The 27,414-nt window shown below is 37.6% G+C and overlaps 1 protein-coding gene and 2 long non-coding RNA genes across 3 annotated transcripts in view; 1 reads left to right on the top strand and 2 right to left on the bottom strand.

The window, feature by feature from the left end:
- Positions 1 to 27,414, bottom strand: part of LOC311088944 (uncharacterized protein) — a 319,691-nt gene that overhangs the window by 67,842 nt on the left and 224,435 nt on the right. The window lies entirely within an intron of this gene.
- LOC311088951 lies at positions 3,142 to 4,572 on the bottom strand. Its single transcript, XR_014607590.1, has 3 exons — positions 4,505 to 4,572; positions 3,466 to 3,513; positions 3,142 to 3,262 (listed from the first exon to the last, which is right to left on the bottom strand). It is a non-coding gene; the product is annotated as an uncharacterized lncRNA (long non-coding RNA).
- LOC311088950 lies at positions 13,936 to 18,881 on the top strand. Its single transcript, XR_014607589.1, has 3 exons — positions 13,936 to 15,619; positions 16,016 to 16,183; positions 18,390 to 18,881. It is a non-coding gene; the product is annotated as an uncharacterized lncRNA (long non-coding RNA).

Consider the following 27,414-nt stretch of genomic DNA (forward strand, 5'->3'; position numbering starts at 1 on the left):
ACACAATTATTGATTGTATATTGTGTTATTAACGATCATATTATATGGTTTATTAACATCGTATTTATTTTGTATTATTTACTATTATATTATTTTTATTTATTAACTAATTTATTATTATTATTATTATTAATTCATATTCAGTCACTTCATTGTCACCATCTACAGCAGACTATGTAGACTATGTGATAGTGTGAGCCCTATTCTGTGAGGTGCATTAAAAGCAGAGTGTGGGCCAGCCGGGAGGGGGTAGTAGCCCCGAATCAACAGGCCCAACCCGGCTGCCCTGAGTAGTTGACTTTAAAAATGATGTTTTTAACCTGTGCTGTATGATGCGTTAAATGACGAGTTTAATGAGCCCATTGGGAGGAGGGGGGGGGCCTTCTCTCCAACAGGTCCATGTCTCGGCTGCCCTTATCCTTTGTATAGTTGAGGAGCAGTGATGGTGACAACAAGTGGCCACAATAGTGTATTTCTTAAGTTTTCTCTTGGTTTCTCTTAGTTTAGTTATTGTAACATATTATATATGTTATACATATATGAGGTTATGAGGACATCTAGTGGTCATCTGATATAATGACATCCAGAGTCACGTGTGTATGTTTTGACGGAAGTGAGATAATAAAAGTTATGTGATGGAGCAGGGGCTCGTGTTCTTCGGTCTGTCTAGAGAACAGAACATGGTGTCAGAATAAAACTGATATAAACGCAAGAAAAGAGGATGGCACAGTTACAGCCACCACCGCCATTGATTCTGCAAGGAAATCTCTCGGAAAATTGGAAGAACTGGATACAGAGGTTTGAACTTTGCTCGCTAGCTAGCGGAGTAGCAGAGAAGTCTGAGATGGTGCAGTGTGCTACATTTCTGCACGTGGCGGGGGAAGAGGCCATAAAAGTATTTAAAACATTTGAGTTCTCAGAAGAGGAGAGGAATAAAATACAAGTACTAAAAGACAAGTTTAAAAATTACTGTGAGCCTCGAAAAAACCTTCCATACATCAGACACGTGTTTTTCACGAGATCGCAAGGGCCTGCAGAAACAATCGACATGTATGTCACTGATCTGAAAAGCAAAGCAAAAGACTGAGTTTGGTGATCTGCACGATTCATTAATTCGTGATAGGATTGTATGTGGCATAAGAGAGGATCAACTAAAAGGCAGACTTCTAAGAGAAACGGATCTCACATTGGAAAAGGCCATAGACATTTGCTGGGCCAGCAAGATCACATCGAGTCAGATGAAAGCACTCAATGATGAAGTAAATGTACACAAAGTTGAATCCATAAAGCCAAAGAAAAGAGACACCAAATCAGAGCAGACGTCAGTGATGAGAAAGGAATGCAGCAGATGCGGCAACAAGCACGAGTACAGAAAATGCCCAGCCTACGGGAAAACATGTAAGTCTTGTCAGAAGAAAAATCATTTTGCAAAGATGTGTAATACCAAAGACCTGCAGAGTCAGAGTAAAAGAATGCACGTGATTGAACAAGATGGTAACATGTTTATTGGTACAGTAACAGTGGAAAAAGAAAGAAATGTAATGTCCATCAACTCAAGTAAGGAGGATGAACAATGGGTCGAAACAATCCAGATAAACAAGAATGATGTAAAAGTGATACTGGATACAGGAGCTGAATGTAATGTCATGTCAGAAAGAGTGTACAAGTTGCTAAACATAGCAGGGAGACTGCAGAGGTCAAGCTGCAAACTTGTTACATATTCTGGACACAAGATGGTGCCATTGGGCAAGAAAGTACAAAGGACAGAAATACAAAATCATGTTTGAAATAATGAAGCATGATGCACCTGCCATTCTAGGACGATCTGCATGTCAAAAAATGGGCATGGTCAAAAGACTGTATGAAATTGAAAAGAGCAGTGACATTCTCAAGGATTTTAACGATCTATTTGAAGGATTAGGCTGTTTACCAGGAGAACACCACACTGTTAACAATTTTCTTGTATTTTTACAGTACAGTACTGGCAGCAAGGTTGCCAGCAAGTTACTGTATTTTGATTTACAGTAACTGTACTGTAATTTACTTTACAGTACACAAGATCAGTACTGTAAACTACAAAACAGCACTTTACTGTATTTTTGTAATGTTTCTGCTTCTGCTGTAATTAATTATACAGTATTGTACTGTAATATCTATATTGATACATTATTGCTAAATATTATAATTTTCAAATTACTAATAATGATTTTATTATATTTATATAATATGTAGTTATTACAGTATATAAATTTACAGGTAATAATATTATACGGCAACTTCAGAATAACTGCAAATCAATCAATCCAAACAATGTTTTGTCAAAAACATTTTTTATTAATCAATTACACTATTGTGTATTTGTGAAAAAAAACATTTCATTTAGGAACACTGCATGTCCAGTACACCAGCACTTTACAGGTAAACAGCTTTTAAAGGGATAGTTAAAGGAACATGCCGACTTTTTGGGACTTTGGCTTATTCACCGTATCCCCCAGAGTTAGATAAGTCCATACATACCCTTTTCATCTCCGTGCGTGCTGTAACTCTGTCTGACGCACCCACCGCTAGCCTAGCTTAGCACAAAGACTGGAGGTAAACGGCTCTATCTAGCATACTGCTCAATAAGTGACAAAATAACGCCAACATTTTCCTATTTACATGTTATGATTTGTAAAGTCACAGCATGTACAAATAACAAGGTCACATGAGACACAGCCATCTTCTAACCGTATACATACTGGGAACTATATTCTCAGAAGGCGAAGCACTGCTACTTCTGCGGAGTGATTTGCTCGCAGCACCCGAGAAGCTGCTCAGGTGAGGAGCAGAGTTCGCTCAGTGTTGCACTAATCACTCCGCCCATGTAGTAGTGCTTCGCCTTCTGAGAATATAGTTCCCAGTATGTGTACGGTTAGAAGATGGTTGTGTCTCATGTGACCTTGTTATTTGTACACACTGTGACTATACAAATCACAACATGTAAATAGGAAAATTATGGCGTTATTTTGTCACTTATTGGGAGCAGTATGCTAGATAGAGCCGTTTACCTCCAGTCTTTGTGCTAAGCTAGGCTAGCGGTGGGTGCGTCAGACAGAGTTACAGCACGCACGGAGATGAAAAGGGTATGTATGGACTTCACTTATCTAACTCTGGGGGATACGGTGAATAAGCTGAAGTTCCAAAAAGTCGGTGTGAGAGGTTGAGAAACTGCATGACTTGCAGCTGTAGCTGAGGTGGTACTGGAACCTGGCGGTGACCAAAACTGAAAAAGACATGACACACAAAAACACGTATGACAAAACCTGTTATCCACAGCACCAATAAAGATGAGCAGACAGTGTAAGAGATAAATTTTAAAAGAAAATTCTGTAAAAAAAACAGCCAATCATTTTTTTTTTAAAAATGTAACCTTTAGATTTTTAAACTTTAAGTTTAAAACATTGTATTAACATGGCTAATACTTACAGAAAACTCCTTTCCAGGCTGCAAATAAAATTGGCCCACACTGTAGAGCTGTAAGAAATCAAAATACATATTATTCAGTTAACTGTTATGTTTCTTGTTGAGGACATATATTTCATACATCTGCTTTACGTTACAATACATCTAGGTTAATAAAAATAAGCTTCACGTTCACTTTAAGCTTCACTTGACCTCTCTAAATATTTGAACTTGCTTTTTTGGCATGCATTTTACTTGTCTTTGTTGCCTAATAGATCATTATTAACTCTGATAGTTTTTTTTTAAAACAATTTACACACTTTATTCATATTTTTAATTATTATAGTAATCATTATTTGTCATTACAAATCACAATGCTACAGAACTGGGTATCCCGCCTAAATAGAAATGAAATAAAAGGCTAAACTGGTACCATTGCCAATCTCTCTTAGACCAAATCACCCATCTTGCGTTGCAAAGGAAAGTGCAGTATTTTTAACACGTGTTTTCATGTGTTTTTGTGTCTAAACGACTAATTAAATTTGGTCCAGTATTTATCATAAAAGTTCGTAAAATCGTTACATCATCAAGTTCGCCATCCGAGAAACGGACTGCAAATATAGCATTTTGAGCAAAATAACGTTATGTCAATTATAAGTGCTTGTTTTTACCACTGACGGGCTCGGATGTTATGGAAACGATCAGATAACAGACATTTTAGTTATCATAAGATCCTTCAAACGTACGATGTCAAATGCAGTAATTTTATCTCGCAGACCATCGTATAACACATTTAACGTTAAATAACCACCTCTATTTGTCCTTCCACCTTTCAAACAATCACCAAGTCTGCTTTGGTCGAAATAAACCGTAAGGTAATGTTTAGGCTATTCAATGTTCAAATCTCGAGTTAGATTTGAAAATGTCGTGACAAGCATCGGGGTGAAAGAGCAGCTCTAACTAACGGTGTTTTTGCAACCGTCGCTGGCTAAACTTCCACTGTCATTTGTACACTATAGTGTAAAATCCTAAAACCTTATTATAAAATTCAAAATTAACTTACCAAATTTCCAGATATCCGCAGAGTGAGATCCAGCGAGTGATCTGCGTCTGCCTGCTGCAGTTGTGCTCTGACGTCAGTCGGGCGGCGCGCGCGCGCTCTCTGTTTACAGCAACCCTGTATTTTTGCCAGGCATTTTACAGCCAGGTTACAGCTAGGTTACAGCAACACTAAAATTTACTGTAAAATGTTCCCGCTCAAACAAAATTACCCACAATACAATGCAAATTACGGTACTTTACTGTAATATAGAAATGCAGTATTGTACTGTAGGTTATTACAGTACTGTGCTGCTAAATCTACAGCGACATTTAACAGTGCACATACAAATTGATCCAAATATCAGACCAGTTGTGCATGCGCCAAGAAGGATACCTGTAGCTCTGCGAGAGAAAGTGGTTGAAGAACTACAAAGAATGGAGCAGATGGGGGTCATCGCAAAGCAAACTGAGCCAACTGAATGGGTCAACAGCATGGTAACTGTAGTTACATCGAAGAAAATGCGCATTTGTATGGATCCTAAAGATCTCAATCTGGCAATAAAAAGAGAGCATTATCCAATGCTGACAGTAGAAGATGTGGTCTCAAGAATGCCGAATGCAAAGTACTTTTCTGTGCTAGATGCGAATCAAGGGTTTTGGCAGATAAAGCTGGATCATGAATTGGGCGATACCGTTTTCTTAGGTTACCTTTCGGTATATCCTCAGTGTCAGAAGTCTTTCAGAGATCCATTGCACAAATGATAGAAGGACTGGAAGGTGTGGTAAATATCATTGATGACTTGCTGGTGTGGGGAGACTCCATTCAAGAGCATGATGAAAGGCTAATAAAGCTGCTGGAATGTGCAAGAAAAAACTATTTAAAGCTCAACAGGAACAAGTGCAAAATAAGAATGATGGAGATCAAATACATAGGACACATACTGAGTGCTCAAGGAGTTAAGCCAGATGAAGAAAAAGGGCAGTGACTGAAATTCCACCACCACAAAGCAAGCAAGAACTGCAAAGATTTCTTGGAGTAGTGCAATATCTGGCAAAGTTCATTCCCAATATGTCTGACATAAGTGCACCTTTGAGGAAATTGCTGGAGAAAGAGACAGAGTGGCACTGGGAGGATGCTCAACAGCAAAGTTTTGAAAAACTAAAATATTTGGTTACTTAAAGTCCTACTTTGAAATTCTTTGATGTGAGCAAACCGGTCACATTGTCGGTAGATTCCAGTTCAGAAGGAATAGGAGTTGTGATTCTGCAAGAAGGAAGGCCAGTGGCTTATGGCTCAAGAGCTCTGAACGACTGTCAGCGTAGATATGCGCAAATTGAAAAGGAGTTGTTAGCCATTATTATGGATGTAAGAAATTTCACCAGTATGTGTACGGAAAGGAAATCACAAGCCATTAGAGAGTATATTTAAGAAGCCGCTGCATCAGGCTCCTATGAGATTACAAAGAATGCTTCTATGACTACAGAGATACAATCTGAAGGTGATGTACAAACCTGGTAAGGAACTATACATAGCAGATACTCTAAGTCGTGCTTATCTACACGAACAGAAGGGAAATCTGCTGGAAGAGGATCTAGCAGTGAACTGGATTATGTCACAACTTACTATTTCAGAACAGAAACTGGATGCTTTCAAAAAAGCAACAGCAGAGGATGCAGAGATGCAAATGTTAAAAAAAGGCAGTGCTGAATGGATGGGCGAAAGAACGATCTAGGATGCCAAGATCAATACAGCAATACTGGACATTTCGAGAGGAAATCAGTTATGAAGATGGTCTGTTATTTAAAGCAAATAAGCTCATTGTTCCAAATTAGCTAAGACAGGAAATGATCAACAAAATACATGAGTCACACCTGGTAATTGTCAAATGTAAGGCAAGAGGCAGAGACATTTTGTACTGGCCAGGTATGTCGACACAAATTGAGGATGCAGTATCCAGATGTGCTACCTGTAATGAAAACAGGAACAACAATCAAAAAGAGCCATTTTTCCAACATGAAGTGCCAGGGCGACCTTGGGAAAAAATAGGTACAGACATTTTTTACCATAGTGGTTCAGCATTTCTGTTATGTGTGGACTACTTTTCAAAGTACATTGAGGTAAAACGACTCAGGGACACGACAAGCTGTGGAGTCATCAGGGAAATGAAGTCCATCTTTGCAAGACATGGAATTGCAGATATAGTAGTATCTGACAATGGACCTCAGTATGCAAGTGCTGAATTTTCAAGTTTTGCAGAGGAATGGGGATTCAAGCATGTGACTTCAAGTCCGGGTTATGCACAGTCTGATGGACAAGCCAAGAGCAGGGCTCTACACTTACTTTTTGAACAAGGAGCACTGGTGCGCCTAAATAAAAAAATTTAGGAGCACAGACAAATATTTGGGGGCACAGTCATTTTTGTTGTATAAGTTTATCATTATAGTTTTATTATTAGAATTATTCAACAATTACATTTACAATGCTCATTGTAAGGTTAAGAACATCAGACCAAAACTTTCAAACAAAAGATTTTCATTTAATTCTACTTTATCGTCATGTAGATTTCATTTAACATTGTATGTAGGCCCTGCTATGTATGTTTCACATTTTATCTGAAATGAAGATCATGTCTGAGTCACTTGGCCAAGCTTTGTAGCCTGGTCGCCTTGACCTCTTTCCAGCAGACAGCCAATTTTCAGCACATTTTGTAGGATCAAACAGTTCCAGGGAGGGCCCCTCTGTGCTGATCCGAATTAGTAGGGCCCTATAAAATCCGTTTTATTTTTTCCCAAATTCCGTTTTTTCCGTTTTAATTTTTGCAAATTCCGTTTTTTCCGTTTTAATTTTTGGGAATTCAGTTTTTTTTTTACCCTTTACTGTAATTTTAGTCGTAAAAAGAGTGTTTTTAATGTTAATGATTAAAATGTACACAAATAAAATAGGAATGACCCTACATTTATTGAGGTAACAAACAAAATTCTCATTTTAAGAGATGTTAAATGTGGTTTGGTTTGTTTACATTAGTGAATGAATGTATTAGGATAACTAACATGAACCACGAGCAATACATTTGTTACTGTATTTATTAATCTTTGTTAATCTTAGTCAACCCTAACCCTGTATTTTTAATGTTACTTCACACAGTGCATTAAGCTAACTAATGTTAACAAACACAACTTTTCATTTAAATAATGTAGGCTACTAAATGGTGAAATTAACATTAATAAAGATTAATAAATGCTGTAGAAGTGCAGTTTATTAATAGTTAATGTTAACTGATCTAGTTAACTAGAGTTTAATAAATGGAACCTTATTGTAAAGTGTTAGCGATTTTGTTATACACCGAACCGATTCAGTGTTGGACAGATCAGTTGTTTTAACCATTCATTATAGTGAATCAGTTTAAAGGAGTCATTAGTTCGCAAATCGGACGTATCATTAGCAGACGTTGTGTGATTATCCCGGCAGTTTTAGGACATCGCACAAGATTTGTCAACACAGAAAACATTTCATCATTGGATAGGATTTGTTTAGTTTATTGAAAGTGTTTTTTATGTCAGCTGAATGGGCGGAACGCTTTTCAGAGAAGAAGGAAAGGTAATTTTTTTTTTTTTTTTTTTTGCACAATTCACACACAGCGGTAGCCTAATTCAGGAAAAAAATATCCGAATGCTCCACGTGAAACCTCGTTCTTCCGATCTTTTACCATTGTGTCAATTCTCAATTGAGTGAGAGAGAGCAAGACAGTTTGAAGACGCGCGCGCGACCGGGCCTCTCTCTCTGCTCGTTCTTTCAGTAATATGCGATTTTCCTCAGAGCTCAGACATACGTTTTTCTCCCACACAAAAACAGATGTAAAATTCCGCGTTGACACTAGATTCCGCGTTAATTTGCCAACTCCGCGATTCCGTGATCGCGGAAATTATAGGGCCCTAAAATACTTTGTGTGTGGGCACTGTAGTTTTTTTTTATGAGGCTACAGACTAACGTTAGCTACTGAAGATTTAGGCCTAAATAACTGATCTTCCGGTAATATAGTGTCCTACTCTGCCCCTCCTCATGATGATGTATTTGCAGCTGTTTCTATAGAAAAATGCTGTGTCACTCGCACGAGTGCGCCCAAATATTTTTTCACGTTCGCACGCCGAAATATTTACTCGCATGTGCGAGTGAAATGGGCGCACTGTAGAGCCCTGAAGAGAGCAGTGCAAACAGTGAAAAATCTCTTAAAGAAAGCGCAGAGTAGTCAATGTGATCCGTACATAGCACTACTGGAGTACCGTAACATGCCAATGGAAGGGATAGGATTATCACCTGCACAATTACTGATGGGAAGCAGGGTTGCCAGGTGCCAGCAAGGTTTTCCAGCCCAAAACCTCGTCAAAAACCGCCCAAAAAACCGCCCAATTTTTTGTGTGGCTTGTTTCTCGTTTAAACACATTAAAATCATTAACAAGCTTTAAAATGACCCATTTTTCGACTTAGCCTATCCAATTTTAGAAACAATATTCAATCAAATGAACGCAAAAGTAGGCTACTGACCTCAATCAGACTATTCTACTAAACTTATGTTACGGAAAAATGAGTCTTTTTATTGTTAATAAAAGTCACTTGGAAAAAAAGCATTCAGTAACATAAAAACAGTGGATATATGGACATAAAAAATAACCCACTTTAACATTTCAGTTATTTCAAATGCCAACATAAAACATGCATATTAGGGCTTGGAGAAAAAAAATCGTTTTTTTTTAGTGATTTTAAAATCGATTTTTTTATTACAGATATTAATTCAAATTAAATTGCTTTTTTTTTTTTTTGCCCTTGCTTATAGATGAGGTTGACCGAAGTTATAGCCACTTTCGTTTCAACAGGATGAAATGTGTCGTTACAGAGCTGCACCATTCTTTAAAAGTCTGTGATCTCGATTCAAACACTCACGCGTTCTTCTTCGTCTGTCTATTAAACCTTTGACAAAATCATATCGCAACATTCAAATCTGTGTTGGCGTGCGTGCGTCACTTTAAGGTAGTGGGAGGGAGTGTTGTGAGGTTAGGGGGCACATCAGCCAGAGTTGTAGTGTGTGTGTGTGTGTGTGTGTGTGTGTGTGCGTGTGCGAGTGAGTGAGACTGCTGCCTGCTGAACATTGGGTCGCAGGAATAAGGATCTGAAGTGCCGGTGTTTCGGGAACAAAAACCCGCTGAACTGATCCGAAACCAGCCCAACTTTTATCCACCCGCCCAAACCCATTTTTGCCCGCAAAATAGATTGCAAAACCGCCCAATTGGGCGGTAAACCGCTCAATCTGGCAACCCTGATGGGAAGACGTCTCAGGACGAAGCTACCAACATCATCTGCATTGCTTACCACGGAGACAATGTCACAAGTGCATAAGCAACTTAAGCAGAGACAGAAGAAACAGAAGCAGTACTACGACAGGGTGGCTAAATACTTACCTGATCTGCAACCTGGAGAAGGAATAAGGATACAAAAGGGAGATTCATGGAAGCCAGCTGTTGTTCTGGGAAAGCATGAACAGCCACGTTCTTTTATAGTAAAGACTCCTGATGGAAAGCTGTTCAGAAATCGCATACATTTAAGAAAAACAAGAGAAACAGACTCTTCAACATTTGAGAAAAGCGTTGACATGGATACTGATAGTCAGCAGTCGGTTGATGCATCACAGAGCAATGCACTTGACAGTAAGGACAATTCAAATGAACGAAAGGGTAATGAAAGCGTAGAGAAAGAGCAAGCTTACCGTACAAGGTCTGGAAGAATTGTAAAAATACCTGAAAAATACAAAGACTGCACTGTAAAATCCAACAGTGATTCTTACTAACACTTTTTAGTTAACTTTACTTAATGTCTTAACTTAATTGTAAAAATCTAGTAATCTGTACTATTCACATACTATGCTTTGTTTACTCAGAAAACCCAAGTTAAGATTAATTGATTGGTTTGAGTGTGGTTTTTTGAGGCGGGGAAAATCTTAATGGACTTTTCACTAATTTCCTCCACTTCTGCAGTTATTTTTCTGTTTGCATTCACTCATTTCCCAAAGTCATCAATTGAAATTTTAATACAACTGAAAAATTTGAGAGAACATCACATAAGCTGACTTCATAAATTGATGCTGATTTTCCTAAAATGTTTTTAGTCACCATTATGGCGATTAGTGATCCCTTTGGTTGGGCACTTGGAACTTCATTTATACTATTGTAATTCTCTTCCCATTGATGCAGTGATTGCAACAAGAAATCAGTTATTCGGTTTCAAAGGAAGAGAAGTAGGCTAATATATATCTATATATATATTATTATATGTATGTATGAATGAATGATGTATAACATAACTATATTTCATGTCAATTAATGATCTTTTATAATTTTGTTGCAAACACTTATGTCCTAAACACCTTGTGAAACTTTTAACTGGGTTTATATAATCCCTCTATATTTGTGACAGTCTTGCAATTGATCATACTCGAGTTACACAGACTTCAACATTCAGCATGCAAAACACAACAATGGTAACAGTTATATTTTATTTAAAGTAAATTAACAAGTACTCTCTACAGTTCTTTTTTAGTTACTAGTACTCTTGTGTAAGTGAACTATACTAACTAAGCATTTGTCAGTACCACATACTATTCCTATTTCACTTTACTTGTTTTTTTTTAAAGGCAATCGGTTTGCATGCTTTTTTTAAGTAAGTCCAACTAATTAGATTTTACAGTGTGAGAGTGAATACAATGTATGTGCATTGTTGGATGTGCAATAAGTTGAAATGCAATAGTTTATGAGTACAAATGCATTTGTGAAAATGTGTTGAATACTTTTGCAGTTATGCTGAAAGTTTGGTAAATGAAACTCAAATGTTATGTTTAGAAGTTTGTGCAGAAGTTCTATGCATCAGTATAGGAATATACTTAAGAAGGGGGATGTAACATATTAGGTTATACATATATGAGGTTATGAGGACATCTAGTGGTCATCTGATATAATGACATCCAGAGTCACGTGTGTATGTTTTGTTACTGAAGTCAGTTTAATAAAGTTATGTGATGGAGCAGGTGCTCATGTTCGTCTGTCTATCTAAAGAACATAACAAATTTGAGCAACTAATTTAGTTGCACTTGAAATGTTCTGCATTTACACTTTTGATCCACTCAGCTGAAATGTTGTATGGCTGTGCTTGCCATGTTTTCACCCTTGGATTAAAGGGCACCTATTATGCAAAATTCACTTTTACATGGTGTTTGAACATAAATGTGTGTTGACAGTGTGTGAGCAAAACCACCCTAGAATGATAAAAATCCACCCAGTGGTTTTTTTACAATCTCAATAAATCATAAGCATTGTTTCAGAATGAGCTGTTCTCAGATTCGGCGCAATGTGACGTAGAATTGAGCAGGCCCCTCCCACGACTGTTGAGTGACACTTCAGTTTGAGCCTAGACCCGCCCTGAGTGAGCTGGACACAGAGTCCGCCATTGTTCGACGCTTGAGCAGCTGTAGACAAGAATGTCTCCTAAGCGATTGAGGTGTGTTGTTGATGGATGTAAGAATGAACATAGCAGTCTTCATTTACTCCCGTTGTTACTCAAGGATGGATCTGTACTGTTTGTGATCCAGCTTACACTCTCCGGAGCAACAGGCCTAACGTGACTGGACACGGAAGAAATGAAAGTGAGAGCGCACTCTTTATCACAGCTCTTCGAGTCATTTTACGGATATAAGGTTTACCAGTTTATTTAGCACCCACTGAAAAGGTGTGTAACATTATATTTGTTTACTGTTAGTTGTAAGGAGTGTTTTGTGTACTTCGCTGTGTATGTTGATGATAATGAAAGGGAGAGAGAGAGAGAGTTTATGGATAAGACTTTAATGCGCACTTCTTATACTATGTTTATTCAGCTCTTACAGAGATTCTCTGGAGTAAAACTAACGCTCATCTTTTGTGTGATGTACAATAAACTTCACTGAACTCATCAGTATATTTTGGTCATCATTCGGACGGGTTTTGCTACAGCAGGCTTGTATTAGTGGATAAAAGCAGATGACAAATAAGTTATAACCATAATTAAACTAAACTATACCTGTTCTTTGTCCATACAGCATATATTCTCTGGCTCTGTGGGCAGTATTGTGACTCCGAGTCGAAATGAACACCGCAACTGAGAGTTTCTGTTCTGATATAGTGATGTTACGTTCGTGAACGAATCGTTCTTTTTGAACGAATCCTTTAGGTGAACGAATCGTTCTCGTTCACGTAAACCATTGACTCATATTTCTCGTTCACTGAAATGTGAAATCCCTCCCTCCACAGCAGCGCGGCGCTATTAGCAGCGCATGCGCAGCTCAGTGAACCGGTGCTTTCAACCCGTCAAAGAATGAACCTTGAGCCAATAGCCTTCGAGTATGAGATGTGACGGAGCATGTGATTTGTTGGATGTAGTGAACGAATACGCCCTTCACTGACTGTGACCGAGTTGCTTTTGAGTCTGAACCATGAACGAGAGAGAGATCTTATCGTTTGTGAACGAGTTGAACGAACTGGTACATGTCGTTCATGAATGAAAATAACCAGTTGTTTGAACGATAATGATGGCGAACCGATAGAGCTAGGTTCTTATGTTTGCATCAAAGAAACAAATTTACACTTTACCATTGTAATGAAAACAGGTTAATAACGCAAGCTAATGGTTAAATATAACAAAGACAAATTAACATCATAATTTTTTACTTGGTTTGAGCTAAGGGGGGTGCACTTGACTGTTTACTTGATTTAAATTTACACTTTACCTGCTTTTCTTATATTTTGTTTTGTGTGTTTTAGTCTTAGTTTTGTGGTATTTTGCACTTTGAACAATTTACTTGACTACTTGTGTTCATTTTGTATTATCAAAAATGAATTCATTACGTTTTATTCATGTCATATGCACTTCTCTACAAACTAAAACAAACCAAAAAAATATGACAGTATTGGTTAGGTCTCATTTGCATAAACGTCAGCAAATAGCATTTCAGTTCGGGCTGTGAAGGGGCATGTATTTGGTTGGATCTACTGAATGCCATAATCACTGACTGAGATCGCTCTGTTTTGAGTCTGAACGAGAGAGAGATCTCGTTCGTGAACGAATTGAACTAACTGGTACTTTCGTTCGTGAATGAGAGTACTGGGTAGGGGTGATTCTTAGACTGTGGGCACTTTTATGTACTTTGGTCATATTTTTAAAAATACATACAATTTTGGACAAAATCCTCTTTCTTTTTCAAACTAACAATAAAACCTCCTTAAAAACTTTTTACTACCTTTCTATTATGATTTTTTCATACTTTTCAACCTCCTTATAGGTGCCAAAATCACTGTTTTATCCTTGTCGCACACCCAGACTTTTTAACTTCAACAATGAAAATACAGTTTAAAAGTATGACTTATCTGGTAACTATTAATATACCTAAATTAAGCACTAGTAAAATAATTAAAATACATTATAGTACACTGTAAACCCAGATTTTGATTCAACTCAAAGAGATTGAGTTCATATTACTTAAATGTGTCTAATTTATTGACATTACTTGTTAATTCTGATTAAGCTGAACTTTTTCTTGTCCTTTCTTATTGTAATTGAGTTTTTAAGTCCAATCAGTAGTTTCTACTCAAACAAACTGAGTTTGTATTACTTAAACATGTGTCATTTCTTTACATTAATTATGAATTCTGAGTAAACTGTACTTTTTAATGGCCTATCTTATTGTAATTATGTGTTTGAGCTCAAACAACTTAATATCACCAAGTTTTGCCTGTCCAACGGTATGTTCAGAGGGTCAAAAACAAAATACGAAATCGCGAATTATTTTCCAGATGGAGTCACGGGTAAGTTCGTGATTTCTGGACGTTATTGTTGTGTCCACTGTAACCATTTGTAAATTTACTGCTAATTTCCTACAGAATTGTAGTGTATTTCCATAATACAGCTAGTATTAGGCTGTATCTTTTACAGAACAGCTGTAAATATACAGCACATTTCTGTTTTCAACCCGATAAATTTGTAATACAGTATCATACTGAAAAGGTATTGCATTGTGGGATTGATTTCTTTCGCGCTCAATTCAGTTCAAATGTGACGCGAGCAGACACTACTAAAGGCAAACTTGATTTGTCAGCGAGATTCATTCAACTGAACAGAATAATCATTCATGTTAGCCTATCAAGATAAACAGTGTCTGCGAATCTGTGAGCAATTTTTAAGATTTTGTGAGCTTCGGTTCGTGTTTCAAACAGTAACTTAGCTAACAGTTAGTTGCCTGAGGCGCAACAGAAAATGGACGACATTAACGTTACACGAAGATGGATGGAAGAATCATCTGAATAATCTAGCTGCGCCTGTGACGATAAGTGGGATTTAGAGTTTGAGAAGATGGGAAAATTGTTCAACTGAGTGATACGGTAAGCCAGTATATATATTTTTGCGTTCGCATTTCTACATTGTTTCCACGTATTTGGTTTGATTTTGCGAACGCGGTTTATACCGCGGCCTCGCAAGCATTCACTCTGTTCCACCTGTTTACCAAGTAACAGTTAACGTTAACTTCGACATTTCACATAGCCTAATAGGCAACATTTACCATATTTTTTTACAGTCTATGCATTTACCATGTTATTTGCATGACACGCTTTTGATATATACATATATTTTTTTTCGTTTCAGGCTTTGCAATCTGATGACAATCCAGTGCTAATGTAAGTGCTAAACAAGTTATAGTCTATCTATGTGGTAAAAAAATAAATAAATAATGCTGTCAGTTATGTGATCGTGCTTTTGAATCGTTGTCAGAATTTTGCTAGCACAAGAAAATCCATGTTCCTAATGTTGTTTTCAAATGTAGTATTCCTGATTGCCATGCCATGGTCCTACAACTACTCCCACCATTCAAAGAGAAGTTAGACGGTGTTATCCTTCAAGCAGATAAATAGAGATTATTCAACAAATCTCATTAATCTGTAATATGTTTTATGTTTTGGTTTTGTTGATCATGGCTGTGCTGTCCTTTTTAAAAATTGTTTCAGGAATTTGCAAAGCTGATGTCCAGCAATCTACATTTGCCAGAGAGTCCACACTTTATATTGCTTGGTATGTAAACATTGGGTAGTTTTAATCTAAAATGAAAAGCCATCATTTACTCACCCCACTGCAAAATATGTTTTTCTTAATTAGTGTTTTTTTCTTGTTTCCAGTCCAGATATCTAAAATTCTTACATGAAGAAGCATTTAATAGACAAGTAAAAATTGTCTTGTTTTCTGAAAGAATAAGTCAAAATTAAGTGAGTTTATGCTTAAAACAAGCAAAATAATATGCCAGTGCTTTTAACGTTCTAACCCTAATCAATTTTAATGTTTAGGTGAAAAATTTAATTCATAAAATTATGAATAGACAACTACATCGAACCACAGTGAAACTCACACTAGTTATTTTAATTATTAATATTATTTATTAATTATTATTATTTTATTTTTTTTCAATTACAGGTCAATCTCTATGCGATCAGTGCTGGATATTACGTTTGTAAGGTCAAGGTGTGTGTGGAAAGGATCACAGCATCTTCATCACTGGCCTGGCAGCGCTGTTTGCCTCCTCCTATAACTTCAGCTTGCAGTACCAGGAAGAGGCAGCACCTTCCTTGAGTTTGTTCAGAGGTTAGTCATTGACATATTTGCCATTCATATAAATATTGGACTGAATTGTGACTTGTCTTGACAGTATTTATTAAGCTGACTACTGGTATGAACAATATGGCCATGGTTTCCATACTGGGCTTAGCTTAAGCCAGGTCTAGGCCTTAATAAAATTAGGATATTTAAGCAGCTTTTATAAAAATGTCTAATAAAAAAAAAACATTACTGGTGTGCATCTTGAGACAAAACAGTGGCAGTCACATTTTTTAAGATATGTCAGTGCAAGTTGTTTTCAGTTAAATGATTAGTGAAAATTCTGTCATTAATTACTAACCAATTCTTCCAAACCTGTAAGACCTTCATTCATCTTCAGAACACAAATTAAGATATTTTTGATGAAATCTGAGAGGTTTCTGAACCACCCATAGACAGCAACGTCTTTGCAACTTTCAAGGCCCAGAAAGGTAGTCAAAACATCGTTTAAATAATCTATGTAACTACAGTGGTGCAACCTTAATATTATGAAGCGATGAGAATATCTTTTGTGCACAAAAACAAAATAACGTCATTATTCAACAATCTCTACTCTTTCACGTCATTCTCCTATGCTGTTGACGTAGTGTAAACAGTGTCAAGTCACCTTGATTTATATAGTGCTTTTAACAATATAGATTGTTTCAAAGCAGCTTTACAGTGATAATAGGAAAGTACAGTAACATAGATTGTTTAGGCTTTACAGCAGCTCTTGAATAAATTTATTAGATAGACTATTTTTGACCGTCAAAATGCCGGCGTACACAGCTTCAGTGAGTTGTTCAAAATCTTTCTTTTTAGTAAACTCTGTACACAAACAATGTTCTCAATGCTGGAGTTCATATGTAGAGCCCCTGGTGATACTTCCAGTAAAGTTTCATGTTGTGTCGAGCCTTCTTGGTTGTTTTAAAAATAGCTATTTTTAATGCTATAATAGTCGTGCCCCTAGCACTCACATTCAAAAGGCAATTTGACCGAAAACGAAAATACGGTCAAACTTAAAAGTGGCGTTTCCATCCTAATTATGCTTTTAAACGAAAGTTTGCCTCGGGTAGATTAACAAAAAGAGGTTGCATTTTGGCAAGAGTTACCCTTTAACGCGTTCCGGCCCACTAATCTGCACAAAACGGATGTGTCTGGTGGCTCGAGAATGTAAACCCTGTTTTAGATTTCTAGGTGCAAGCCTTGAAAAAAAGCCAGTGCAGCGCTTCTGGGTTCTACGTCAGAACGTAGGCTTATTATTGGCCAACTCTAGTCGTGTGTGATGACCCAAGAGCTAGCCAATAGTGAGCCTTCGTTCTGATGTAGAACCCATAAGCGCTGCACTGGCTTGCACTACGTCAACAGTGTAGGAGAATGACATGGAAAAGAAGAGATTATTCAACAATGTCGTTATTTTGGGGTTATTTTGCACACAAAAAGTATTCTCGTCACTTCATAATATTAAGGTTGAACCACTGTAGTTATATGTACTATTTACTGATGTTTTTACCACCTTTCTGGGCTTTGACAGTTGCAATGACATTGATGTCAATGGAGGGACAGAAACCTCCCAGATTTCATCAAAAATATCTTAATTTGTGTCCCGAAGATGAACGAAAGTCTTGAGGGTGAGTAATAATGACAGAATTTTCATTTTTGGGTGCAAACATGTTTAGTCTGGTAAATATCATGTTTAACATGATCATGTAGTCATGTATGCAATTCACATTGCAAGGCTTGCAATTAAAGTTAAATTATTTTTGTCACAAAGGTTTGGGCTGGATTCTGGCAATGTGTGCTCTACATAAACTGAGAGTCTATGACTGCCTTTCCACTGATACTCTGATGGGACCTGATGAGGGGATGATATTGTTAATGAGCTGGGTGATGAGTAGACAAAAGTTGTAGAATAAAACTTTAAATCTGGCAACCCTACTTTCAAAAGTTTAGTTAGTAGTATTTATTATGACAGTGCACATGTAAACAGACACATTGAGTTGATGTATTTTAACCAGGGCAGAAAAAATATCAGTTATTGATCACAACATCCAACATTGCTTTTTTTTTTCATGTTGTTCAGTTTTTTCCAAACAAATTAGTCGTTAAAACCGATATCTGGTTTTTATTTACACATCTTTTGTGCTGTCTATCTCTGTCAAAATATATAAACTTAGTCCATAATATTTCATTGTTTTTTTTCCTTTCTTTTCAGCCTTTTAGACGCTTTCTTCACATCAATCCTGAACGTGGATCAAAAACAAAGAAAGGACAAGTAACTTCAAAGAAAGCTGGCCAAGTTGTGCAAAAAAAGAACACCACAGAAAGCCTACAGGTTTCCTCACTTCTGCGAAAACTTGCAGACTTTGAATGGGATTTCCTTTGCACTTTTATGGACTTCAGAACAGAAACAGCAATTCACTGCCATTATAAAGCTTGGAAGAGCCAGGACATTTTTAATAGAACTCCAATTGTATTCGTCTGAAAGAAGAATGTCATATAGACCTAGGATGACTTGAGGGTGAGTAAATCATGGGCTAATTAAAATTTTTGGATGGACTATCCCTTTAATTAAGCGCTAAGTGTTACCTGTTTGTTGTTAAAGTGTTAAAATTGCATTTTATGTTTAAAAAAAATTCAGCCAACATGTTCACAGAAGGCAAATTTCTGATCTTTGCTTTTAACCAAAATAAATGTTTTAAAACCCAGAAAATGTTGTTTTCTTTTTCCTAGTATGGCTACTCTTATGAAACCTTAACATGTAATATTTTAATTATGTAATTATAAAAGCAGCATTCCCTGTAAAATACAATTTATTGCTGTATACAAGTTTAATATTGTAAAAGTGTGTGGTATATACTGTATTTGGTAATTTCAGTGGAGTACTATAATGCTTTTTACTGTACTAGTGCTGTAAAAATACAGTATGTGGCTGGCAATGGCAAAATATTTTACATGGCTCTATTTATTGAAAGATATTTTGAGTTTCAGGAGCTAAAAGTTAAGTTGGGTACGTTAGAATATACAATTTAGTGGAATTGGTAATGGAGTAATGCTTACTTAACAAGCTGAGTTAAATAAATGGGTGGGGGATGATTGTTTAAACTAAGTATCTTCAGTTACTTTAACTCGGTTATAAGTACATTCAACTTAAATGTTCTATTCCATTCCATTATGGGCTTAAGTACATTGAACGTAGTCCATTTCACTTATTCAACTAATGCTTCATTACTTAAAAATTTTAAGGCAACGAGTTACCTTGGTTTTTTTAAGTAAATTCTACTTATCCGGGTTTACAGTGTATTTAATGTGAGACCACCATCAATATTACTTTTTATACAAAATATAGTTGTCGCACATTATTGGTGTCATTTCCACCACAACACTGTAATGTCCCTTTAAAAAGTTTGTGTGAAAGATTGTTTAGGTGGTTTCTATGGAAATGTTCAGAGACATCAGAGCACATGTGGCACATGGAGGCAATTTTAAATTTTCATCAAGAACAAAATAAGAAAAATCAAGGCAAATATTGCTTGATCAGTTAATATATTTATTCTACGTCATTTCCAAACATGCTGTACCTTCAAGGGTGTTTTTAAAAAGTTAAAAATTTTAAGTTAAATAAGAGTATTTTACATACATGAAATTGTAAGTATTAATTCAAAGCTAATCAGGGAAGCTATCTTCCATTTTTTCACAAAAAACTACAGAAATGTCATTTCCACCACACTGCCCTCTGTGGTGGAAATGACAGCATGTGGTGGAAACATGCTGTACCTTCAAGGGTGTTTTTAAAAAGTAATTTTTTTTAAGTTAAATAAGAGTATTTTGCATGCATGAAATGCTGAGTATTAATTCAAAGCTGATCAGTGAAGCTATCTTCCATTTTTTCACAAAAAACTACAGAAATGTCATTTCCACCACACTGCCCTCTGTGCTGGAAATGACAGCATGTGGTGGAAATGACATTTATGATTACAAAGTACAATTGATATGGATTGCAAGAGTAGATTGACTTTGTGAATTGAGTTTACTGAGTGTGATGAGTTTAAGAGTTTTTCAAATAAATATTTCTCTAAATATTACTGTTTCTCTACATTCACGTTAATTCATTGTCATTTCCACCACCACCGTCATTTTCATCACCACACACATTTTTTAAAAACATTTAAAAAGTTCTCATCACACATTAAAAATATATCCACAATTTACAAGATCATGCTCTACTAATATAAAAATTCAAGTTATTTATTTTCTAATAAGCTCTTGCCCAAACCAATATTAAATTTCAGAGTGTGACAGGTGTACAGTTCACCATTTGGTCCTTAGGGCAGTCAATTTATCTCATTGACAAATGTATAATTATTGTACATTGTGGAAAAACTGATAAAACTAGTTACAAAAATGATCTTAGACAATTCTTGAGTGGCATAAGTTATTCTGTTTTTAAATAACAGCTGTATATAGAGATGTGGTGGAAATGACATTTGTTCATTGCAGGTCGGAAAAAATGTAAAATATTAACAATTTCTCTTGTAATCTAAGTTTGTCCTCTTACAGACCTTAAAACTAGACAAATTATTTAAACTTATGAGACTGTGTTACGTGACTTTTGAACAAGTTTTTTTTATTCAACTTCACAAGCCTAAAAGTGCCCCTAGTTGAAGAAACGCCCGTAGATCGGTCATTTAGCATGTGATTCAATCTCATTCAAAGCGCAGTTATAGGTGTGCACATATAATTGTTTATATTCACATTCAACATACAGAACATCAACGTTTAATATAATCCCAGATTTATGAATGTGTATGTCTGACTTAACAATTAAAATGTTAATTATGCAAGAAAACCTTGGTTTGGTCATCTGAACCACTTATTTATACTTATGTTATTAATTTAGTAAATAAGGCACACATTTTAACAAAGCCAAATCACTTTTTTTTTGTAACAAGTAAATACGTTCGTTAAAACATAGCATAAAATACACTCTTTTTCGCCACCTGCTGCAGTATGTAATATGAAGAAATTATCACTGGACGAATCAGTGAACGAATCTGAACGAATTATTTTGGTGAACGAACTGAAAATGAACGAGTCTCTGGAAAGAATCAAAATTTCCACCACTAGATGAGATTGTCCTGACTCTGAGCGCGAGCTCGTGAGACTCCGCCCCCTGTGCCGTGCAGCAGCAGTTAATTTGCATTTAAAGGGCACACACTAAAACAGCGCGTTTTTCTGAGCCCCCAAAAATTACAATTTAAACATGCTGTAAAAAATGATCTGTTGGGTATTTTGAGCTAAAACTTCACATACTTTACATACTCTGGGGACATCAGAGACTTATTTTACATCTTGTGAAAAGAGTCAAGGTGCCCTTTAATAACTTCTTCAAAAAAAAATGATTACTTGCACAATTAAATTTATAATCTTTCGTAAGAAAAGCGGATTCTGGGTCAAAGGACACAGCACTGCCCAAATGAGACCTTCCTTCCCCAATATCATGTGTTATAGGACAACATGACATTTTAGAAAAGAGGATCATATCCAAAGCCTGAATATTTTGTCACAAAGGTTAATAAAAAATCTTCTCGCAGAGCAGTAATGGGACAAGAGCACTGAAAAATGCTGAAATAGTGTATATAAAATGGATTGTTACGATCCTGAATTTTGATTCGTCAATACAACATTACATTTTTAAAATACACAATTTAGTAACAGCTGACACAAAACAGCAGTTCACGTACTTACTGTGCTCTTATTTCACTGCACAGCTCCCATAAAAAAAAAAAGTGTTATTGGTCACATCAAGGACATGAAGCGTCTTATTGTTATCTTATTATCATTTAGCTCAGGAGAAAGGAGACTTTAAAGGTTAGTCTTTCTGAGCATTTTTTGCAGATGTCTGTCACACACCAGATGAAGGTGCCAACAGCAGATGTCTACAGCATGTCTACAGAAGGTGCCTACAGCAGATGTCGCGTTAACCGGAAATCTTTCATTGACCGAATTTTTTTTTGGAATGATTTTTTTTTTTTTTTTTTCACCTAATGGAAAAATCTGAAATCAATCTCATTTTGACAGATACACTGAGGATAATGATCTGATTGTAACTTGTAACTGTAATTCTCACTCCTGTCCACTTGGTGGCGAGTGCGCTCTTGCTGACTATAAAGTTAATGGGCAACAAATGGCTTTTCTGAGTTACACTGTTTACTAAGCTGTTTTTTACTGTCTATATTTTATTGATGTCTTTCTGCGGATGAAACACTGATTGAGCAGTTACATGAGAGACATGATACGGATTTCGGTAAGTTGGACTGTATATTTCAACATATTTTCTGATGTTCATTCATGTTTATTTCTTTCTGTAGTAAAGAGGAAGGGACGGTCGCGTTCACTCGCACTTCGCTTGAACTGAGGCGCTAGTGATCTCTCAAAACGGTATTTGGGTATTTCCCAGAATTCGGGCCTATTTCTGTCCACAGGGTGTAATTCTATTAAAAACTAATTAAAACTAACTAATTAATTAAAAACTCTTACTAATGATTTTAACACATTTTATTGGTGTTTTGTGGTACATTAACTGTGTTTTGGTGTTGTCCGCCACCAGAGTTTTCACTTGTCGTGCCATATCTCAAACATTATTTATTACAAATTAATAAAAAAAAATATGCAAATGAATTAAATGTTACTTGAACTAATAAACTACATGCACAGATTAAGCATATATATGCATTTTTTTACTTTATTTTGCTTAATTTCTACCTGTCCCATGGTTTAGCCGTCATTACCAACATGCTCTGCATAAAGGCACTTTCCTACTTTTTTTTCATCAAAAGTTTATTTGGTAGCCATGGTAACCTAATGTCATAGTGGAGCACATGGATTTCAAGCTGCAAGACTGATGCCTTTATGTTCAGAAAAGTAAGTAAATCTACTCTTTATTCTTTGTGTTGGGCATGAACACTTATTATGCGTCATTACCATACAGTATGTGTTGTATTTCTGTATTTTTAAAAAAATTTGGATTATTTTTATCACTTTAATACTTAAAATGGTGTACATTACATGTAGAAATTTAGCTACACTTGCTTAGTCATCATCTTTGCTAGTAAGGCTAGTTTTTTGACAAAAATGTCATTACCAGCACAGTCATTACCAGCACATTACAGCTTGTGCTGGTAATGACAGGTTGTGTCGCTGATGACGGCAGATACATTAAACATACTGTTCTTTAAAGAATTTATGTTGAGTACGTTATCTTAAATGAATTAATATACATTTACCAATCAAAAGTCACTATATTTTAAATTAAGTAATGCATTTGTTTTTAAAATACTAAATTAATTCATTATAATTGTTGTGTTTAGGTGTGACATGGCTCCAAAAGCAGCTGCCCAAAGGTCCAAATCATACAGAAAACGTCTAAAAAATAATCCTGAGAAATATGCACAGTATCTGCAGAGCAGTGGCGGCTGCTGGTCTTTCAAAGAGGGGAAGCTCATTTATGCCTACATCATAAAAATTGTCCATTTATTTATACGTAAATTCTGCCCTACGTTCCTTTTCAAGAAAATGCTCTGTGACCCTGTCGTACCAACTAGCCGTCTTTTCCAGTGACTCTCAATGGCCAGCAGAGTTAGGTATAATTGTATAAATGTAATAATATAATAAAGATATAAATAATAATATAATAAAGTATAATAATACTACTAACAATAATATTTTTTTAATTATTTTAATAATTATTTTTTAATTATTACTAATAATAATAATATAAAAAATATAATAAGCAATAATATAATAAAGATATAAATGTATAATTGTGTGAAATGTATTATGAAAATTGGCTAGCAATTTCGACAAGCAAATACAAAGAAGTTTGACTGCATTTGCAAAATCCGCGATGGGACTGAGCTCGAACAGCTTCAGCGTCAGGGACGTTTTATTGTATGAATAAACGACAGACCCTCCAATCATCACGCGGAAGCCCGGAGTCCGGGCCAGCCCACTCCTCATTCACCCCCAGAGACGCTGAGCGTCCGTGGGCGGGACATAATCGCAGCATTTATCCAATGACCGTCTAGTTTCGAAGCACTGAAAAAAACTGTTCAAAGCAGCCCCATTGAAGTCAATGGACGCTGGGCTTCAACAGGGAAATGCAATGTGACACTACGTGAATGTATGAGAAGGAAATCCATTTAGCCGACCTGCTATATGTAACTGATTCTGAACGAACTTGTCTTTGAGATGAACGTGTTCTAACGCATTTTTAGTCAATAAAATGTTAACACAATAGTACATATTTGACCATTAATTTTTTGACATTATAGGGGAAGCCGAGCTTCCCTTGCAGTCTTAAAGAAATCCCCACTGTTGCAGAGTGAGAAAAAGAGATATCATAGAAGAAGAGAAACAGGAAAATTGAAATCTGTTTCCCTATTGAGCACGCAAGAACACAGATGGAAAGTTAATCAACAAAGGAAGAGAGCTAAGAACAGAGAAAAAAGAGAAATAGAAAAATATCTTTCAATGAAAAGTCCTCCAGGATCTCCTGATATCCATACAGTAGGTGAGGGCAGACAAAAGGCAAGAGGGACCAGGGTGGAGCAGGCAGTGCAGGCGGCCAGGGCGGAGCCGACGGAGGGAGGAGCCATGGTGGAGGCAGGGCTGATGACTAAAGGGGGCCGACTGACGGGGGCGAAGCAGGTGGGAGAAGAGACCAGAGTGGAGCCGGAGAGCCAACGAGACAGTCGGACCATTGTTCAAAGAGCCATCTGCGTCGCCAAGTCCCTCCAGATCCTCTGCATTGGGCAATGCAGAGGATCTGGAGGGACTTGGCAACGCAGATGGCTCTGGCGACTGAAGCGCAGGCGTGGATCCAGAAGGCCACTTTGGAGCCGGAGTGGCCGAGGACCAAGGTGGAGCTGGAGGGAGAGAGGAGCTCAACGGAGCCAGAGGGACGAAGGGACGAGGCGAAGCCAGAGGAGGGTAGTCCCAAGGCGAGGGTAGGGCGAGGAACGACCAAGGCAGAACCGGGGGGACGAGGGAGCCCAGCGGAGCTGGTGGACTGATGGGCCACGGCGGAAATGAGGGAGGCAGGAGCCATGGCGAAGCCAATGGTCCGACAGGCCGCAGCTGAGTCCCGGGTCAAGGAGGTTTGAGGTGGAGACCGGGGATCCACCAACCCTGATGGAGTGGGTGACAGGCAGACCCATGGCGACTCCACCTCCCCGAAGGTTGTTAGAGGACCAGAGGGGCTGACTGGCAGTGGTGGAAGAAGGGTTGAGAGGAGGCAGATGGGAGGAGTTGGGAGAGGGAGGCTGGGTGGGAATTCAGATTCAGGCTCGGGGACAGAAGATTCAGACTCATCCGGACTGATGTGAAGCGTCTCTGGCTCGGCGGGCTCGACTTGAAGATCAGGCTGGTCAGTCATGACGTGAAGATCAGGCTGGTCAGGCATGACGTGAAGATTCTCAGGCTCGGTAGACATGACGTGAAGATTCTCAGGCTCGGCAGGACTGGCCTCTGGAAGGGCAGTCTCGGTTAGACGTGATCCAGGAAGGGCTGTCTCGGCGGGACGAGACTCTGGACAGGCAGTCTCGGAGGGACGAGACTCTGGACTGGGCGTGGCCGCGGCCATCTTGGCTGAGGGCTCAGTCGGTGAGGTGATGGCCATCTTGGCTGAGGGCTCAGACGGTGAGGCGATGGCCATCTTGGCTGAGGGCTCAGTCGGTGAGGCGATGGCCATCTTGGCTGAGGGCTCAGTCGGTGAGGCGATGGCCATCTTGGCTGAGGGCTCAGTCGGTGAGGCGATGGCCATCTTGGCTGAGGGCTCAGACGGTGAGGCGATGGCCATCTTGGCTGAGGGCTCAGTCGGTGAGGCGATGGCCACCTTGGCTGAGGGCTCAGTCGGTGAGGCGATGGCCATCTTGGCTGAGGGCTCAGACGGTGAGGCGATGGCCATCTTGGCTCAGGGCTCAGTCGGTGAGGCGATGGCCATCTTGGCTGAGGGCTCAGACGGTGAGGCGTGAGGATTCCCTGGCTCTGGCTGTGTTCCTGATCGAAGCCTGACACTTTTCAGACACCGGAGGACAGTTTCCCTCCAGTTCAGTCCTGTGGTGTCGGGGAGATCAATGGGATGGTTAAAAATGGCCCCGATCAGGAACAAGCAGGCTGGTAAATGCAAGACGACAGAAGTTCATTGTGAAACTCAAAAAATCAGTGCTCTCCTGAGCCACCGAAGTAAACTGAGCTCTATCATCCATTTTGAAGGTCCGTAGTTCTGTCACGGTGTGGTGCAGGCAGAAGAAGATGAGGAGACAAAAGTTCCAATACAAACTTTTACTTAAAATAATATCCAACGGGTAGACAGGCAGAAGGTTACACGCACCAAAATAGGACTAATAGGACTAACACAAACAGAACACAACTGTGACAACCTGGTCTTAACTGCCCTCCTGTTTCATGTTTTTTTTTTTTTATTCAACATGGCTATGAAATGATTAAATAGTCTGATGATAATGATTTAGACTATAATTATACTGAACCAATCCTGTTCACAAGGAACACAGTTCATGTTTGGTCTTCCATGATCAGATTAAACTATGTTTTGATGTTTAAACAGATAGCTGGTGTTTTTTTTTTTTTTTGTTGGTCTGAAGTCACTTAGGCTCTTAAATTACAATAGCTTATGATCAGTGATTTGTCATCACCGCAACAAACTGTCATTACCAGAACTGCAGTGTCATCACCATCACCATATATATTTTTGCCAATAAATAAATTACAAAAACATCCTACAATTATATATTTCTGACAATGTTGGACAGTCTAAATTATCACTGTATTAAAAAGTTTTGATATATGGCATTCACTTAAAATAAGCTTATATTATTATATCCAAGCCAGGGTAGATTGATGAATCAGAAATTTAGATACTTAAATGACTAAAATTCATCTTGCAAGTAAAAATCAACAATCCCATTAAGTTCAAGATAAAATAGATTGTTATGTGAAACCACAAAATATTTTAAAAGCACTGATTTATCATTTAAGTTTTATTTTTTACATATATTTGATGATGTGATGGTAATGACACATTTACTTGACATAGTTAAGAAAATGGCAAAAAATCATAAATTCCCTTATCTTATGGTCTCAACCAAGCTCATAACGTCGCTCCTGACTTAAGGACTGATAATTTGATGTATACCAATTAGTCAAATTTGGAATTTTAA

The sequence above is a fragment of the Abramis brama genome (assembly GCF_963993115.1).
Source record: "Abramis brama genome assembly, chromosome: 8".
Classification (NCBI taxonomy): Eukaryota; Metazoa; Chordata; class Actinopteri; order Cypriniformes; family Leuciscidae; genus Abramis; species Abramis brama.